This window comes from Nannobrachium achirus (assembly GCF_963921795.1).
Source record: "Nannobrachium achirus genome assembly, chromosome: 6".
In the NCBI taxonomy this organism is placed as follows: domain Eukaryota; kingdom Metazoa; phylum Chordata; class Actinopteri; order Myctophiformes; family Myctophidae; genus Nannobrachium; species Nannobrachium achirus.
Genome location: NC_137815.1, coordinates 33,155,813 through 33,175,209, shown reverse-complemented (window position 1 = coordinate 33,175,209; position 19,397 = coordinate 33,155,813).

The window sequence follows — 19,397 nt, the reverse complement described above, 5'->3', positions numbered from 1 at the left end:
TAGAGGGCACTGAAAACCCACAACGCTAATATGTTCCCCATTTTCAGCAGTTTTGTGACACTTTGGTATCATGCCAATAAAGCTCCTTTGAATTTAATTGAAAACCAATGAAACAGAGCAGCCTGAATTAAAAATGCAGACAGGCCTATACTTGAGTAACTGTAAATGTACAAACGTATTGGTATCAAAATATCCCATTTCATGTCAGCAAAAGAAAAGGCATTTTTTTTTCCATCATTGAGTACTTTATTTACAGTTTGCCAATAGTACAGTGGTACGATAACGATGTCATAAAATGAATGCACTGTAGGAATTTTTTATGACACACGAGCAATCATGACTTTTCAGCAATCAGTGTGTTTCAACATCTTAACACAGTAATTAATGCATGATATTGCACCTACATTAACATGCTACAAGCAGAAACAGACCTTTTTTTCCCAAGATCTTTGTCTATTTTAATTGTGGAGGAACATGTTTTTTTTTTTATGTAATATTTTCTGTGTAAAAAGAAAAAGAGAAAAAAAACCCTAATAAATATTGTCAAAAAAAATGTGGATGAAACATCTCTCCCTCCCTGATCGCGGTCTGTCACCTTCACTGTGCCTGCTGCAGTGCTGCTTGGCCATCATGGATCTCTATAAATGAAAAGGGGGAGAGGGGAATAAAAAAAAAAGTATTACAACCATGACATTGACAACAATATTGCTACAGTAAATTACAATTAGCCTATTATAGTAAACCTTGCATCATGCAGTACAGTATTTTTTAGTTTTTTAGTACCTACCATTTATTTATCAGGAACGTGTTTCTCCTCTGGGCTCCTCTTGAGATGAAGTCATTGGCTATGACATCCAGGTCAATCTTCCTTGCCAAATCACTGTAACAGTCTAACAGAGCAAGGTGATTGAGTCTTCCTTGCCCCATTGTGGATCGCAGATAGGTTTTCAGTCTCCGTAGGCCAGAAAATGACCTTTCTGAGCTGCATGATGTCACAGGGATAGTCAGTGCTTGTTTCACCAGTCTTGTGAGTTCTTCACAAACACCTCTCCTGGTGCCTCCCTGGTCACCCTTCAAAAAGTTGACAACATCATTGAAGGTAGACAGGCGATGTCCTTGGGTCTTTGCCATCTCCAGGCAAACGTCACGATGCAGTGTCAGCCTGGCTTCATCAAAGTCGTCTCCATAGAATTGCATCATGCGTTTGCAGTCGCTGTTTCCGACAACAAAATCCTCCACATCTTGCATGTGTGTGTATACAGCAGCACTAAATCTGCTGTCCAGAGATGATGATGCTGTGTCCATCACCTCAAAGTATTGCTGTCGGTGCATTTCTTCTGGCGTTTGGATGTGTGGAGGAGCGCCTCCATCGTCAAAGCGGCTGGGAACCTTCCTTAGTCTGGGCACTTGTGGGCTCTGCAAACCCAGTGTTTCAGCTTCTGCAGTAGTGGTTTCCCAAAACGTTTGGAAATCCTCACGAAGAGATGCAATTCCCCCTCGGAGTGAGTCCACCATCTCTTTAGCTTTCTTGAGGTTCAACTGGTGGTGTTGAAGTGACGTTCTATTCGTCTGTGTCATTCAATGTTATATGATATACTTTAATGGTTTCCTGTTGAAATAAGCTTAGTCTTTTCAGGATCTCATTTTAGTAGACCTTGTACCAGTGAACTGTACCGTCATGAAACTGTACATTTTCCTATGCAAACTTCTAATAAAGCCTTCAATCAATCAAATAGGCTTTAGGCTACATCAATTATATGTAATTCAAAGGAGCTTTACTGGCATGATAAAATACTATAATGCCTCATTCACATAGGGAGCAGCAAAGCTAAAGTTTAGCTTGCTTGGTCAATGTTATCTCAATGGAAACCAGCTTTAAAGCTTTCAAAGCTTTGTTCTGTGTATCTCCTGTATCTTTAAAGCTGGTTTCCATTGAGATAACATTGACCAAGCAAGCAAAACTTTAGCTTTGCTGCTCCCTATGTGAATGAGGCATAAGAACAGTTCAGTTGAGATTTTTTTTAAATTATTTTGGAGGTGGGGGTAGAATACTGTAGAGCTACATGGCTACATCACACAGAGTAGACATACAGCCAGGATGTGGAGGCGGGCTATGACGCTGGGTGACGCCCTCGAAAGGGACAAAGCCGACGTGTGATATCGGCCGAGTGCCAGGAATGCAGTTTGGCCAGTTTGGGGCGAACGATTGAGTGCTAGGAATTGTCGGCGAAAAATCAATGGGCTCTCATAACAGTACGCTCAAGCACTCACGCGCCCCCTATGTTCCCGCCGCTGCCCTGGAGTGAGTGGTAGGTTTCTTTATCTCTTTTGTTGTCAGTATTAATTATTCAATACTAGGCTAACACAGCCACTTGTTTATTCCTAGGCTTACTTGAGGAGTAACAAACGCTGCTGCTTTGCCTGGGGTTACAATACCCATGACCAACCGCCTTTGTCGTGGATTCATCAACCTGATTAAATGACGTTGCCTTTGCTGTGTGAAATCCCCAGTCACATCAAGACTGCCTGCTCCAATCTGACAATTGTATTTACTACGTAGGCCTATGTGAGATACTAATTATTGTTTCCATTACAGGACCGGTGCTGGGGGGAGTTAAGTGGGACCCGGTGACGGCTGCCCAGTGGTAGTGGTAAACCCCCTCTTTGCTGTGGTACCTTTAGTGTTTTTGAGTTGCTGTGTGTTGGGGAGCCACTACCCTGGGTCGGTTGGCCGGCCCACCTCTCCTCTTTCCCCCAGTACTGGCCTGTCTATGTACAATGTCCTGTATAAACTCACTGTTAACTTTGAACCTTTTGGATGACTCTTATTGCTGACAATTAGTAAATGATAGTAAATAAAACATATTATACTTTTGTTACAACCATGCCTCTGCCTATAATTCTTATGCTGTACAACGAACCTTGTGGGGAGTAATCATGTGGTCTCTGGTGGTTTACTTAGATTTAGGCTCCTCAAAACTATTTCCTAGGGTGCAATTCCCTAGGTGGCGTTGTTGGCAACTGTTAAATAAATACCGCCATGCCACATTTGCATTATCGTTGCATTATGGATATTATAGCATGTAATCTGTTGAATAACTTTTTCAAAACATGTAGGTTAGGCCTACCAAATAAATGGTGGGAGTACTGCATAGTATACTGTGTTCTATCCGTCTGTCATTCAATGTTATATGAGATATGGTTTCCTGTGGAAATAAGCTTAGTCTTTTCTAGGATCTCCTTTTAGTTGACCTTGTACTAGTGAATTGTACCCTTTCCTATGCAAACTTCTAATAAAGTCTTCAATCAAACAAACAAACAAACAACACACACACGCAACGCGCATACCTTTTTAATAATAAGGTTCTTAAGATGTTATACAAATGTAAAGTTTCGATAAGGTGCTCAAACATATTTTATGATAATAATGTAATTATTGTTGAGTATTTCCTTCTGTTTCCCCCACAACAATTGACATTAAATTACCAGTTAGGCTACTTTTCAGATTAATGCTAAATATATTTGATTGGTTTATTGTAATGGGCTTCCCAGCAGCACAAAGTAGTAGCCTAATTAAAATGTACTAGCTGTGTCATTCTTAGCAAAGGGGTCAAAATTGGCCATAATAAAGCAGGTACAGGTCTGAGCTCAACAGGAATTACATATTGTGAATATAAAGTTGACTGTGGCTCCATGTGAACTTAAGTGGACCTGAAAGAGAACTGTGTCATCTTTGAGGTAAACTGACTATGTTAACACAAAACTAACTCTATTCCAATTATTTAAAAAAGGGCATTACTGTATGTGAAAAGGCGGTTTGAATAACCATAACTAATTTGCTCTTGTTTTTCAAAGTCATGGGTATGCCTTGTGTACCATGAAGGTCATGCATATTAAAAACATATGACTCACAGCTGACCCTCCAAATTCCAAACCGGTCAACAAGCAGTAGTGCTTTCTCACTGTTCTCAAAGGGAGACAGGATGGAAGATAGCCTGGCTATATATTATTTAGTTAAAAATAAGGGGGCACATGATAAGACATATGCAAGGTAAATGCAAAATATGGAAATACAATTTAAAATAAATAACATTATAACCCATAAACAGAAATTAAAATGAATAGATTAATGTATCTAGCCTATTATAATAATAATAATCAACAATCACATACTTTTAAGCAATTACTGTAAATAAGGACAGTAAAGATTTTTAAATGTGATGTAAAGTGTCATGAATAAAACACTCATCTAGCAGTGGTTCTTTCTTAACCTTTTCAGGCAACAACCCCCAAAAGAATCATATTTGAACTGGAGGGGGCTTTGTATAACACGGTTCTATCGGGAAAATAGCAGATCTACATGCTCACAGCGCCTAACGTTGCGAGCATGTAGATCTGCTATTTCCACAATTTCTGATATATTTGGACAATGTTTTTGACACTTTAGATTAGAAATATACCCTCTATAAACTTCATGTTGGTTTGTTTACTGTTGAGAAAACAATGTCACACATTAATAATCATCTGGGGACCCCTCAAAATAATTTGCGGACCCCCAGGGGGTCCCAACCCACAGGTTGAGAACCACTGATCTAAAGTGCTGTAACTGCTGTTCCGTTCCCTTTGGAGCTGTACCCTCTAGCTGAGTCCACAGAAGTTCCTTTGCTCACCACTAGGGGGGTGTACCCTCAAGCCCGCCCCTTACCATATTGACGTCACCTAAGTCCGTGAGTTAAAGGAGTAGTTCACCCCCAAAATGTCTTTTTTTCTATTGATTAGTCACGCCATGGAGACTAGAGTTCAATAATATTTTTAGTTTTTTGTCCACTACCACTATAAAAGAATCTGCAAAGAGGATTATGTCCCACTGGGATTAAACAAATTAAAACATATATTTTCGGGTAAACCCCCTGTTTTGCAATGTAACTACTGTACCTTTGTCTTCCCTTTTTATTAATATCACCTAGGTGTTTTTCCTTTGGTACTTTATATAGCTGTAATGAGGCTATGAAGGAAAAAAAAAATCCCATCCACTTCCACTATAAAAACAATCTGCCCAGGGTTAATGTCCCATCATAGTAACAGGGCAGAATGGGGCGGGATTTACAAAAGGGTTTATTTGGCGGCTCGCCTATCAGCCGTGCCTTTAGCTACAATCAGGCACAATGCCTTGTAAACTTCCTGTGTTCCAGAGACCGGTGTTCCAGAGTCCTTTCACAATAAAGGTTCCTCCTCCTGGGTCCATTACACTTATGACTGATTGATTGATTGAAGAATTTATTAGAAGTTTGCAATAGAAAAAAGTACAGTTTCATGACAGTACAAATCACTGGTACAAGGTCAACTAAAAGGAGATCCTAGAAAGCCGAGGCTTATTTCCACAGGAACCACACTTTAAGTATCTCATATAACATTGAAAGACAGACGGATAGAACATAGTACTTTATCTAGGATAATATCAGTTTCAAAAGCATAATATCAAATACAAAGGCAGAAAAAAAAGAAAAAGGGGGGGGGGGGGGCATGGAGGCTTAGTCTATTTACAAGTCACGGGTAGCAGCTGTCTGAAGGTGACTTTTCATACAAATTTTGAAGGAGGCTAGGGATTTGCTCTCCTTTAAGGCTTGTGGAAGGGCGTTCCACATGTTGATGGTATAGCAGGAGAACGAGTTAGAGCCTTGTTTAGTGTTAAATCTACATTGATGATGATTAGTGGAGCTGCCTCTGGTGTTGTGATCGTGAACATCCTTGACCTTTAAGAAGTAGTTTGCCAGGTACATGGGTATCTTGGAGGGGTAGTGAATCTTGTATACACCTGGCCCATTGCAAGATGCTGTACTCTGTCAGCTACTTTGAGCCACCCACATGATGATCGGTAAGGTGGGTCTGAGGTGGAAGACCAAGCACAACCCTAATTAGTTTGTTCTGGGCTGTTTGGAGCTTTAACTTTAAGGCAGCTGGGGCGTCGCGATACCAGACAAGGACTCCGTAATCAATGAGGGGCCCAATAAGAGCACCTCCTAGTGTCTTTTGAGATTTAATATTGATCAGCGTACTTACAGGGGGACTTACTTACTATTTTTCTGAAACTCTATAGTCTATAACAAACAGACAGCACAAACAACAACTGGGTAACAAGGAGGGAAATTTGAACTGATTATAATTGATAATCAGCCACCATTTTACACTTCAACACATGCACAAAGGTTGTGTACAGTATATTCCTGCTCATACATCTTTCTATCTCTGCAGCCATTTATAATATACCTGGAAGAACAAAAGAAACAGATCATAGAAATTAAAACACTTGAACTCTGTCAGGTAAGGTTATCCTGACAGACTTCAAGTGCCTTAAACAGCCTGACACTTGGTGAAATCGACATTTTTATTTTATTATTTTATTTAAAGGAATATTTCACTTATTTTTTTTTTTCATTATCATCTAATCAGGCTTTTATGAACACCCTGGACAGTTTTTGCCAGACCCATGAAATGGGTAGGCCTACATAAGCAAATGTCGGTCCGGGTTTTCTATATAAAGGGTATATATGATGATGACATGATGATGACATACCTACAAAAGGCATGATGTCATAAATGATATTAAATTTATAGGCCCAGAGGGTTGGCAGAACCGGGGTCTGGCACAACCAGGTTGACCTGGTCTAGTTAATTTGCTTCATTCAGTTTTTAGATATTTGATGTATGTTAACTGGTCCTCCCTGTGCAGGGCCCCTCCCCAGTCCCCATACACACCCATTGTAACTTCAAACTCCATTTAAACCATGATAGTGATAGATTCATCAAAAACACCCATGTTTTTGAAGCGGTGAAAGCCGCTTCCAAGGAGTGGCTTTGTGTGTCCCATGTCCATATATGGTCATTTCAGTCCAGAATGAACAGGTTTTATCAAAAACAAAATGTGTGTCCCATGTCCATATGGTCATTTCAGTCCAGAATGAACAGGTTTTATCAAAAACTAAATGTCTGTCACCTCATGTCAATATATGGTCATTTCAGTCCAGAATGAACAGGTTTTATCTGTCCCGTACGTCCAGAATATATGTGTAGTAGTGTCCGTCCCGGTCTGATGATTGGATACTTTGAGGATTGGTCAAGCTTCACATGACAATTTGGCCCTCCAGATAAAAACATTCATTCATTCAGAATAAAGAATGTATCTATGTGTTCCAGAGTTCATAACTCTGGAACACATAGAATAAAAGTTCACCGCTTCACTTCGAACCGAGGTTTGTTTTTTTTATAACCTTTTTCATTTATTTTTAATAATTCATTATTGTATTTATTTTTTTCAATTTTCCCAAAGAATTATTACAAATACTCAGGAGGATATTGTGATTCACTAGAGAAAAATATAAAGTTTTTTTTAATGAATCTAACATGGTTAAAATGGAGTTTGAAGTTACACTGGGTGCGTATGGGGAGGGGCCCTGGAGGCCTGATAACATTTACATAAAATATCAAAATACTGAATCTAGCAAATTAAAACCTGTCCAGGGTGTTCATAAAAGCCTGAGCCAAGACGATAAAAGGTCAGGGTACTAAAGTATCGTTAGATTTTCAATAGGAATTCAATTATAAAAAATCATTTTTCTCTCAATTTTCTAATTTTCTAGCTCCCCATAAAATCAAATATTGGTCCATTTTTCCAATTTTCTAGCTTGCAAAAAAATCAGGAAAATGCTTCAATTTTTTAAATGTGTGATTCATATTTGTCATTATTTGATTTGGAACCGACAAAGGAAAAACATCTTTAAAAAAGGTATTTTTCATTTTTTTTACCACATTACGAATATCAAAAAATGGACCAATTTTTCCAATTTTCTAGCTTGCAAAAAAATCAGGAAAATGCTTAAATTTTTTAAATGTGTGATTCGTCTTTGTCATTATTTGATTTGGAACCGACAAAGGAAAAACATCTTGAAAAAGGTATTTCTTAATTTCTTACCCCATTACAACAATCAAAAAATGGGCCCATTTTTCCAATTTTCTAGCCCACAAAAAAATCAGGAAAATGCTTAAAATTTGCTCAATTTTTTGAATGTGTGATTCATATTTTGGCATTATTTCATTTGGAACCGACAAACAAAAAATAGGCCCATTATTCAATTTTCAAGTCCAGGAAAGAAATCGTCATCATGAATGTCACGTGACCACGTGTCAAGTCACATGGTACACAACTTCAAAATAAAAGCTGTAGGCTAGTCTAACATCCAAGTAATAGGATCAACATGCAGGCAGGCAGGGGGTCCATGAGGGGTTTACAAGGGGGTCCATGGCTGGTTCCCAAAGTGTGGTTTGCGGACCCCCAGGGTTTCTATGGCTGGTTCACTACAGCCTGGTACACGTACAGCCATGGCTGGTTCCCAAAGTGTGGTTCGGGGACCTCTTGAGGTCCATGACGGATTTCCAAGGGGGTCCATGGCTGGTTAGCAATAAATGTGGTTCGGGGACCTCTGGGGGTCCCTGAGGAGTTTCCAAAGGGGTCCATGGCTGGTTAGCAATAAGTGTAATTGCGACCGTAGGTCGCTACTTACTATCACAGCCTGCACAAACTGTCCGTCTGTCTGTCTGTCTGTCTGTCCCTCTGTCTGTCACACCTCACACGTCACACTATTGCCCTGCTCATATCTCCGCAACCGTTGGCCCGATCCATGCCAAATTTTGCACACACGCTCCTTGCCTGCCAAACTACAACCTCCAAGGACCCCCGGACCTCCAGGGACCCCCAGGTCCCTGGGGGACCCCCAGATGTAAAAAATGACCAAATATGCAAAAATGACCAAATGACCACCCCAACGGGGCTGCTCATGGGGAATTCCCGGGGACCACCGACTCCTGCTGCTCCAGAACGGATGCCAAAGTGGTGGCGCCCCCAGTGGAGGACCCCCTCCACTGCAGCTCACATAAAATGCCGTAACTCGGGCTAGGAGCGTCCGGGAGAGCCGGGGCCGGTACCTATTCGTCCGCCAAGGCAACGCGGAGACCCCACCCCTCATTTCTCACATGGCCCTCTTCTAGCGCCACCATGAGGCCGATTCTTGCAAAACACATTTTTGGACACTGCTCCTACAGATTTTGCCCTAAAATCACGCACATCGGTACACAGTATGTCTACACATTGCCCACACAACTAGGAACCAATGGCAGTTACAGCCCTCTTTGTGTATACATGTGACCTACGGTCGCTTATCTCCCGATTAGGGAGTCTTACTGGTAGTGTAATAGGTGAAATAGTGTAATAGTGCATTACTTGTAATATTGAAATAGCATAAATGTTATTGCGACCGTTAGGTCGCAGTTACTATCAAAACCTCGACCAGCTGTGAGTCCGTCCGTCCGTCCGTCCGTCCGTCCGTCAGTCAGTCAGTCTGTCTGTCTGTCTGTCTGTCACACGTCACACTTTTGCCCTGCTCATATCTCCGCAACCGTTGCCCAGATCCATGCCAAATTTTGCACACATACTCCTTGCCTGCCAAACCACAACCTCCACCCATCAATTCACACATGACCCTCTTCTAGCGCCACCATGAGGCCGATTCTTGCAAAACAAATTTTTGGACACAGCTCCTAAATTTTTTGTCCTAAAATCACGCAAATCGGTACACAGTATGTCTACACTCATGTCATCAACATGGATCTGTCCCATATAGCGCCACCTTCAGGCCGATTTTTGAAAACACATTTTTGGACACTGCCCTAAAATCACCCTATTAGGGAGTCTTACTGGTAGTGTAATAGTGCAATAAGGGTAATAGTGTAATATTGTAATAAGTGTAATAATATAATAGTGTAATTGCGACCGTCAGGTCGCAGTTACTATCAAAACCTCCACCAGCTGTCAGTCTGTCAGTCAGTCTGTCAGTCAGACTTTCAGTCACACTTTTTCCCTTCTCATAGTGATTTTGGCTGCCAAACCACTACCCCCATTTCTCCCTCTTCTAGCGCCACCATGAGGCCGCTTCTTGCAAAACACATTTTTGGACACTGCTCCTACAAATTTTGCCCTAAAATCACGCAAAGCGGTACACAGTATGTCTACACTGTCCAAGATAGCGCCACCATCAGGGCGATTTTTCAAACACATTTTTGGACTCTGCTTTTACAGATTTTGCCGTAAAATCACGCAAAGCGTGATTTTAGGATGCCCTGATGGTGGCGCTATCTCGGACAGATCCATGCTGATGACATGAGTGTAGACATAATGTGTACCGCTTTACGTGATTTTAGGGCAGAATTTGTAGGAGCAGTGTCCAAAAAATTATGTGTTTTGCAAGAAGCGGCCTCATGGTGGCGCTAGAAGAGGGAGAAATGGGGTAGTGGTTTGGCAGCCAAAACCACTATGAGAAGGGCAAAAGTGTGACTGAAAGTCTGACTGACAGACTGACTGACAGACTGACAGCTGGTGGAGGTTTTGATAAGAATGCACTATTACACTATTTCACCTATTACACTACCAGTAAGACTCCCTAATCGGGAGATAAGCGACCGTTGGTCGCTTATCTCCACAAAAAGGCCAAAAGTTTGTTTTACCAAAATCGTCCTGATGGTGGCGCTGGATGGGACAGATGCGTTTTGATTACATGACTGTAGAGATACTGTGCGATTTGTGTGATTTTAGGGCAAAATCTGTAGGAGCAGTGTCCAAAAATGTGTATCGGCCTGAAGGTGGCGCTAAATGGGACAGATCCATGTTGATGAGATGAGTGTAGACATACTGTGTACCGATTTGCGTGATTTTAGGGCAAAATATGTAGGAGCAGTGTCTCTGTGTAGCGATTTGCGTGATTTTAGGGCAAAATCTGTAGGAGCAGTGTCCAAAAATGTGTTTTAAAAAATCGGCCTGAAGGTGGCGCTATATGGGACAGATCCATGTTGATGAGATGAGTGTAGACATACTGTGTAGCGATTTGCGTGATTTTAGGGCAAAGATTGTAGGAGCAGTGTCCAAAAATGTGTTTTAAAAAATCGGCATGAAGGTGGCGCTATATGGGACAGATCCAAGTTGATGACATGAGTATAGACATACTGTGTACCGATTTGTGTGATTTTAGGGCAAAAATTTTAGGAGCAGTGTCCAAAAATGTGTTTTGCAGAATCGGCCTCATGGTGGCGCTAGAAGAGGGCCATATGAGAAATGAGAGGTGGGGTCTCCGCGCTGCCGAGGCGGACGAATGGGTACCGGCCCCGGCTCTCCCGGTCGCTCCTAGCCCGAGTTAAGGCATTTTATGTGAGCTGCAGTGGAGGGGGTCCTCCACTGGGGGCGCCACCACTTTTGCATCCGTTCTGGAGCACCAGGAGTCGGTGGTCCCCGGGAATTCCCCGTGAGCAGCCCCGTTGGGGTGGTCTTTTTTGCACATTTGGTCATTTTTTACACCTGGGGGTCCCCCAGGGACCTGGGGGTCCCTGGAGCTCCGGGGGTCCTTCGAGGTTGTAGTTTGGCAGGCAAGGAGTTTGTATGGAAATTTTGGCATGGATCGGGGCAACGGTGGCGGAGATATGAGTAGGGGGAAAGTGTGACGTGTGACGAGTGACGTGACGGAGGGAAGGACAGGCTGACGGCTGGTGGAGGTTTGGATAGTAGAGAGTGTAAAAGTAACTGCGACCTACTACGGTCGCAATTAAACACACTTATTGCTAACCAGCCATGGACCCCCTTGGAAACCCCTCAGGGACCCCCAGAGGTCCCCGAACCACACTTTGAGAACCAGCCATGGACCCCCTTGGAAATCCGTCATGGACCTCCAGAGGTCCCCGAACCACACTTTGGGAACCAGCCATGGCTGTACGTGTACCAGGCTGTTGTGAACCAGCCATAGAAACCCTGGGGGTCCCCAAACCACACTTTGGGAACCAGCCATGGACCCCCTTGTAAACCCCTCATGGACCCCCTGCCTGCCTGCATGTTGATCCTATTACTTGTTGGATGTTAGACTAGCCTACAGCTTTTATTTTGAAGTTGTGTACCATGTGACTTGACACGTGGTCACGTGACATTCATGATGACGATTTCTTTCCTGGACTTGAAAATTGAATAATGGGCCTATTTTTTGTTTGTCGGTTCCAAATGAAATAATGCCAAAATATGAATCACACATTCAAAAAATTGAGCAAATTTTAAGCATTTTCCTGACTTTTTTGTGGGCTAGAAAATTGGAAAAATGGGCCCATTTTTTGATTGTTGTAATGGGGTAAGAAATTAAGAAATACCTTTTTCAAGATGTTTTTCCTTTGTCGGTTCCAAATCAAATAATGACAAAGACGAATCACACATTGGTCAGGGGATCTTAGTATAATTGAGATGTTCAATTTTAATCCAACATAGAAAAATCCCTTTTTGTGATTTCTGTCCTCCCAAACGGATTCAAAACAATCACATTTTAGCCCCTTTTTCAAGTTTTGGTTCAGATTTTAAAAATTGTGAAAACGCAAATCAGAAAAACACAAAAACAGTGGGGGGATCTTAGTATAATTGGGGTATTCAATTTGAATCAAATAAACCAAAATTAGCTATTTTTCCAATTTTCGTTAGTAATTTAAAAATTGTGAAAACGCAAATCAGAAAATCACAAAAACAGCCAGGTTTACTTAGTATAATTGGGATATTCAATTTGAATAAAAAAAAACAGAAAATTGGCTATTTTTTCAATTTTCGTTCAGAATTAAAACATTGAGAAAACCCAAATAAGAAAATCACAAAAACCAGTGGGGGGATCTTAGTATAATTGGGGTATTCAATTTGAATCAAATAAACCAAAATTAGCTATTTTTCCAATTTTCATTAGTAATTTAAAAATTGTGAAAACGCAAATCAGAAAATCACAAAAACGGCCAGGTTGACTTAGTATAATTGGGATATTCAATTTGAATAAAAAAAAACAGAAAATTGGCTATTTTTTTATTTTTTTATTCAGAATTGAAAAATTGAGAAAACACGAAAATAGGCCCATTATTCAATTTTCTAGTCAAGGAAAAAAATCACCATCATCAATGTCACGTGACCACGTCACAAATCACATGGTCTACAACTTCAAAATAAAGGCTATCTAGCTCTAACATCCAAGCAATAGAATCAACAGGCAGGCAGTAGAGGTGCATGGGATTCATGGCTCTGTGAAGTGAGCCAGCGCCATGGATCTGGCTCACTTAAAAGAGCCGTTAAAAGATTGGCTCATTTAGCTCATTTGGTTCAGTGTATATTTATATATTTTTAAAATAATTAATTGGAAAATTAATCCACAAGGTGGCACCACATTTCTCTGCTGACAGTTGAGAGCACAATCTGGTATTTACCCTTTTCATAAAACGTGTGTGTAAATTAAGCTACCTTGACTTATGTTATTCATGCAACACCTCAAAAAACCAAGCAGGCAACAATGAAATCACCTCTCTCTCTCTCTCTCTCTCTCTCTCTCTCTCTCTCTCTCTCTCTCTCTCTCTCACACACACACTCACTCACTCAGTGGAGTAGCAAGGAGGAGGTTTTGTGTTGAACCCCCCCAAATTCCCTACTGCGTGAACCAGATCCCATCGTTCACTTCAAAGAGCTATTCAAAAGATTCGATTCGATCGCAAATGTCCCACCACTAGCAGGCAGGCAGGCAGGAAGGCAGGCAGGTAGGCAGGCAGTTAGGCAGGCAGACAGACAGATAGATGCTTCTAACATTGACATACATATATTATACTGCAATTTGGCAAGTTGCGGTTGGTTGTTTGAGTTGGACTGGTTAAACTGACACAATATGTCCATATGGGCATTCCCAGATATGGGCTTAATATTGATGGGTATAAAAGGGATTCTATTGTATGGGCATTCACAGATATGGGCTTAATATAAAAGGGATCAGATGTAGAGGTCATCTCCATATACTGTATGGAGATCTAGGTGATCCAGTTGTCTCCATGAATGGATATCCAGGATTTGATCTTTCATGAGGTGATGTCACGACAATGTGATGTCACAATGTCAACAGACAGGTCAACAGCTATTGTATGGGCAAACTCAATATGGGCTAATATTGATGGGCTTAAAGGGATACTATTAGTGTGGTTGCCTTAACAATGCATCATCTGGGAATCAGATGTAGAGGTCAGCTCTATGTATGGAGATCTAGGTGATGATCCAGTCGTCTCCATGTATGGATATCCAGGGTTTGATCTTTGATGAGGTGATGTCACAACAAATGTGATGTCACAATGTCAACAAACAGCAGATATAGACATTGAGGCGTTACTCACGGACAAGATACATACGGTTAAGATCTGTGGATTTTCATTGTAATAAATACTAGTAAGACGCCTCAATTCGCCCCAATTCTTGGCCATCTGACCAGTGATGTATATCGGACCAGTTACCCATAGGCCTTACATGGAGACCCCTACTGTATATGGAGATATGCTGTAAGAGCCCCAAAAAAGCTTACTCAGTTATCCGTCATGTGAAAGTCCTATGATGTCTATGACATCTGACATCATACCCTTTTATGCCCACATGGAGATCCCTGTCTGTAGAACCAGCCACACATGGGCTGTCTTGGCCATATATGGATTCTGTTAGTGTGGAATGTGGCCGATGTGGCCTCCATATATGGGCATTCCCATTTGAATTTCTGTTAGATATGGGCATAAAAGGGAATCTGTTAGTGTGACATCGGTGAAGCCAGCATGTGATGTCAGAGTGGAAAACCCATTCTGTTCCCCTGACGTTACAGTGACGTCAGAGTATGATGTCAGAGTGACAAACCCATAGAACCACAGTGTCAGGCGTTATAGACAGAGAGAGATACATACTGTATATACATACGGACAAGCTGTGACCGTTCACATACTAATCTGCGACCTCGCAATTATTATTATATTATTAATAATAATAATGATTCTTAGTTATTAATAATAATAATGATTCTTAGTGTGGTCAATAGGCACTCTGTGCTGTTTTATACATTTTTAACTCTGAGAGAGTATAAATGGAACCAAATAAACCCTGTATGGGTCGATTTGGTTCTGTTTATACTCTCTCTCGAGTTAAATCAACACTCAGGTTTTTACTATGTAGTTTCATGGGTACTATTATTCAGTTTATTATTATTTACTGCCTTACCATAATTATGCTCATACGTAGGTGTAGAATATATTCTTAGGCCAGTCTTAGGGCTGATTCATACTCCACTTTTAGAGACAAATTTAGTTCGGGGAGTCACAAAATCTTGGTGGCACCGAACAGCTAAATTGATGACGGTACACTCCCCCCGATCCTCTGAATGACGCCATATCGTAGTTTAGACAGAGCCGAACCAAAATGAATTTGGCTCTAAAGTGGAGTATGCATCGGCCCTTAGGCTTTTACGCAATAGGCTAGGTCAGGTCAAGGTCCCTTTCTGCCAACAATGGCACAGGGGAACCCACTGGCACACTGGCAGAGGAGTGAGAGAGAGGATCTTTTTTTTTAAACAAACATATATATTTTTTAAACATGGTCAATCAAACAAGGTTAGCTAATTTACAGTAAACTACATCCTGCACATAATTCTACATCTATTAAAACTCTGAACTTTGACCGGGTAGGGAGTCGCGGAGATTGTTGGATTATTGTCTAATCGTTATAATAATGTCCTGCCAATCAAAATGTGTCAATATATTTGATGGCGTCATTAAAATGAATTTTAACATGTACACTGACAATCTTCTAGATAATAAAAACATAATTTGATAAAGGTTGCTGACCCAAGGCTGCAAGGTTCAGCACTGGAAATGCATGCATGAAATAAAGACATTTGGACAGATCAGTAGGCTACAGTACAGAGCAGTATCTGGACACTGCTCATCTCCATAGTATGTCCCTACTGGCTGATAGTGGGTCGACTACTTCATACTGCAGGGAGACATGGTGACATTAACTTGTCACCTTCTCTCTCATGAAGCACATGATGAGGTATAGTGAGGTACTTGATATCTAACCCAGTACCTTCTGAATATGCCTGTGCATTGTATCGTGCTCCTTGTCACTGAGGCTAAGCCAGACCTTGTCTGTTTAATGGCAACATGCTGGATTCTGGAACACTGTCACTGTTCCCCAGCAGACTACCATAAAGATGCTGTAATGCGCATGATGACACTGTGTACTGAACTTGTGTGTGAGTGGACTGACACTTTGTCCTTGACAGGGGGGTGGCTGGTGAGCATAATGTACACAAGTGGAGACTACATTTAGTCATAGCGAGGCAGACATCACGATAAAATAAAGTTGTTTCAACTTTTTGTTCTCCCAGAGGTCAAATATAACCTTGACCTGAACTTTGCGATTGACCTGATATGAAAAGTAAAAAAAAAAGAAAAAAGTGTCCAAATCTGAGGTCATTCTCAGCAGGGAACTGATAGATTGCACACTCCAGGTAGGGATACTTTACCCCAGGTGAAGGAGTTCAGATATCTTGGGGTCCTGTTCATGAATGAGAGCGGAAAAAGGAGCTTCGGAGCAGCAGGAGCTGGCGGTCTCGGAATCGCACTGTTGTGAAGAAGAGAGAGTTGAGCTAGATTGCAAAGCTCTCAGTCTACCGAGCAATCTTTTGTTCCTACTCTCACCTATGGTCATGGAGTGTGGGTCATGACTGAAAGTAACTCTTTTTATGCATTTGATGTACTGATGTTTATGTATTGACCTTGCTTATTGTAAGTCGCGTCTGCTAAATGACTAAGTTGTAGTACAGATAGATGCCTCCTGAGCATCTCCCTATAGGGTGGTCTGGGGGCCAAAGACCAGATGGAGGGATTACATGGAGAGAACACTGGCCTGGGAACTCCTGGGGACCCCGGGGGAGGTGGATAAAAACACCCATAAACGTTGTACATTTGTTGGAAGTACAAAAACACATCAGCAAAAAAAAAAACATACCAAGACTGAAGTTAGTGGTGCTATTTATGAGTTGATTCCATTAAGCACTGTCAACATGAACAAACTTTGAGTGCTATAGCCCCTTTTCCACTGGCCAGGTTTGTGCCAGGTTTTCCACAACAAGGACCTGGGTAGAGTGGTGTGAAAGTGGTACTAAACGTGGTACTAAAAGGTATCCAATCTAGAGGTCTGAGCTAGGCCAAACAGGGCCAAACACTTCATAATGACTGATCACTCACTGACTTTTCATTTAGACCACCAGGATATAGTTGTAATACACGACAATAGATTCTATTGTGTTATAACCACTATTATAATCTATTATAGTGTATTATAATTATCATAGTGATACATTAATACTTTATAGTGTTTTATAATTACAGTTATAATCCATTATAGTGTATTATAATTTCTGATTATAATACAAATTTATATTGCATTATAATCACAGTTAAAAGGGTCAATTTGTTTCTTACCGAAAGGGGTACTTTTGTGTAATGGAAAATGTAGATATTTCTTATGTGGTGCGGTGTGGTGTGGTGTAGTGTGGTGTACTGTGGTGTGGTCATAAAGCTGCAGTGGAAAAGGGGCTTATGTGACAAGATGAAGGCCAGATGTATAGGGCATGCTTCGGGACGCGTTTGTCCATGTTACGTCCCAATGCCAAATGTTGGAGCTTCGCTCAAAAACTAATAAGCTATGCTTTTATTAATCTAGAGTATAAATGGAACCAAATGGACCCATAAGGGTTCATTTGTTTCAATTCATACTCTCTCAAGAGTTAGACTGACTGCACTAATAATCATTAATGTTATTAATACTTATATTTATTAAAGTGTATGTCATTGGCATCATGCTATAACTCTGTATGTCAATGTTCTAAGTGTCTGTCTGTCTGTCTGTCTGTCTGTCTGTCTGTCTGTCTGTCTGTCTGTCTGTCTGTCTGTCTGTCTGTCTGTCTGTCTGTCTGCCTGTCTGCCTGCCTGCCTGCCTGCATGCCTGTTGATCCTATTGCTTGGATGTTAGACTAGAGCTAGACTAGCTTTTATTTTGAAGTTGTAGACCATGTGATTTGTGACGTGGTCATGTGACATTGATGATGCTGATTTTTTTCCCTTGACTAGAAAATTTAATAATGGGCCTATTTTCCAGATTTTTTTGTGCACAAATACATTTAAAAAATTGACCCATTTTTGGCCATTTTTGTGATTTTCTTATTTGCGTTTTCACAATTTTTAAATTCTGAGCGAAAATTGGAAAAATAGCCAATTTCTGTTTTTTTTTATTCAAATTGAATATCCCAATTATACTAAGTCAACCTGGCCGTTTTTGTGATTTTCGGATTTGCGTTTTCACAATTTTTAAATTACTAACGAAAATTGGAAAAATAGCTAATTTTGGTTTATTTGATTCAAATTGAATACCCCAATTATACTAAGATCCCCCCACTGGTTTTTGTGATTTTCTTATTTGGGTTTTCTCAATTTTTCAATTCTGAACGAAAATTGGAAAAATAGCCAATTTTCTGTTTTTTTTAATTAAAATTGAATATCCCAATTATACTAAGTCAACTGGCCGTTTTTGTGATTTTCTGATTTGCGTTTTCACAATTTTTAAATTCTGAGCCAAAAAATGAAAAAGGGGCTAAAATGTGATTGTTTTGAATCCGTTTGGGAGGACAGAAATCACAAAAAGGGATTTTTCTATGTTGGATTAAAATTGAACATCTCAATTATACTAAGATCCCCTGACCCACATTTAAAAAATTGAAGCATTTTCCTGATTTTTTTGCAAGCTAGAAAATTTGAAAAATTGGTCCATTTTTTGATATTCGTAATGTGGTAAAAAAATGAAAAATACCTTTTTTAAAGATGTTTTTCCTTTGTCGGTTCCAAATCAAATAATGACAAATATGAATCACACATTTAAAAAATTGAAGCATTTTCCTGATTTTTTTGCAAGCTAGAAAATTGGAAAAATGAACCAATATTTGATTTTATGGGGAGCTAGAAAATTAGAAAATTGAGAGAAAAATGATTTTTTAAAATTGAATTCCTATTGAAAATCTAACGATACTTTAGTACCCTGACCGATAAAATGACCAAAAGTTTGTTTTGAAAGTGAAATATCGCTTTAAGTTTTGGTTAATCGTAGCATCACTGCATGGTCCCTAGATGGCAGCAGTGTTGCGTCAACAATTCGTTCAGAGTTTCTGCGGGCCACTACGGCGCGCGAGCAAAGCATTCTGGTAGTTGAAGTCAACTTGGTAAGAAATGTACGCATACTTCGATACAACGTCGTAGTGGCGAAAACTACAGCTCCACTCCCTGGCGTTCGGGATTTGAACCGCATGCAATGAATGTTGTAGCAGCCTGCCTATTTCCAAAGCGGTGATCTCAGCTTTAGTTCCCCTTCCAGTCAAAGCGGCAAAAGAATCTCAGCCAGTGACCGCAAAAATAACCGAGAATGTTAAATATAAGTATTC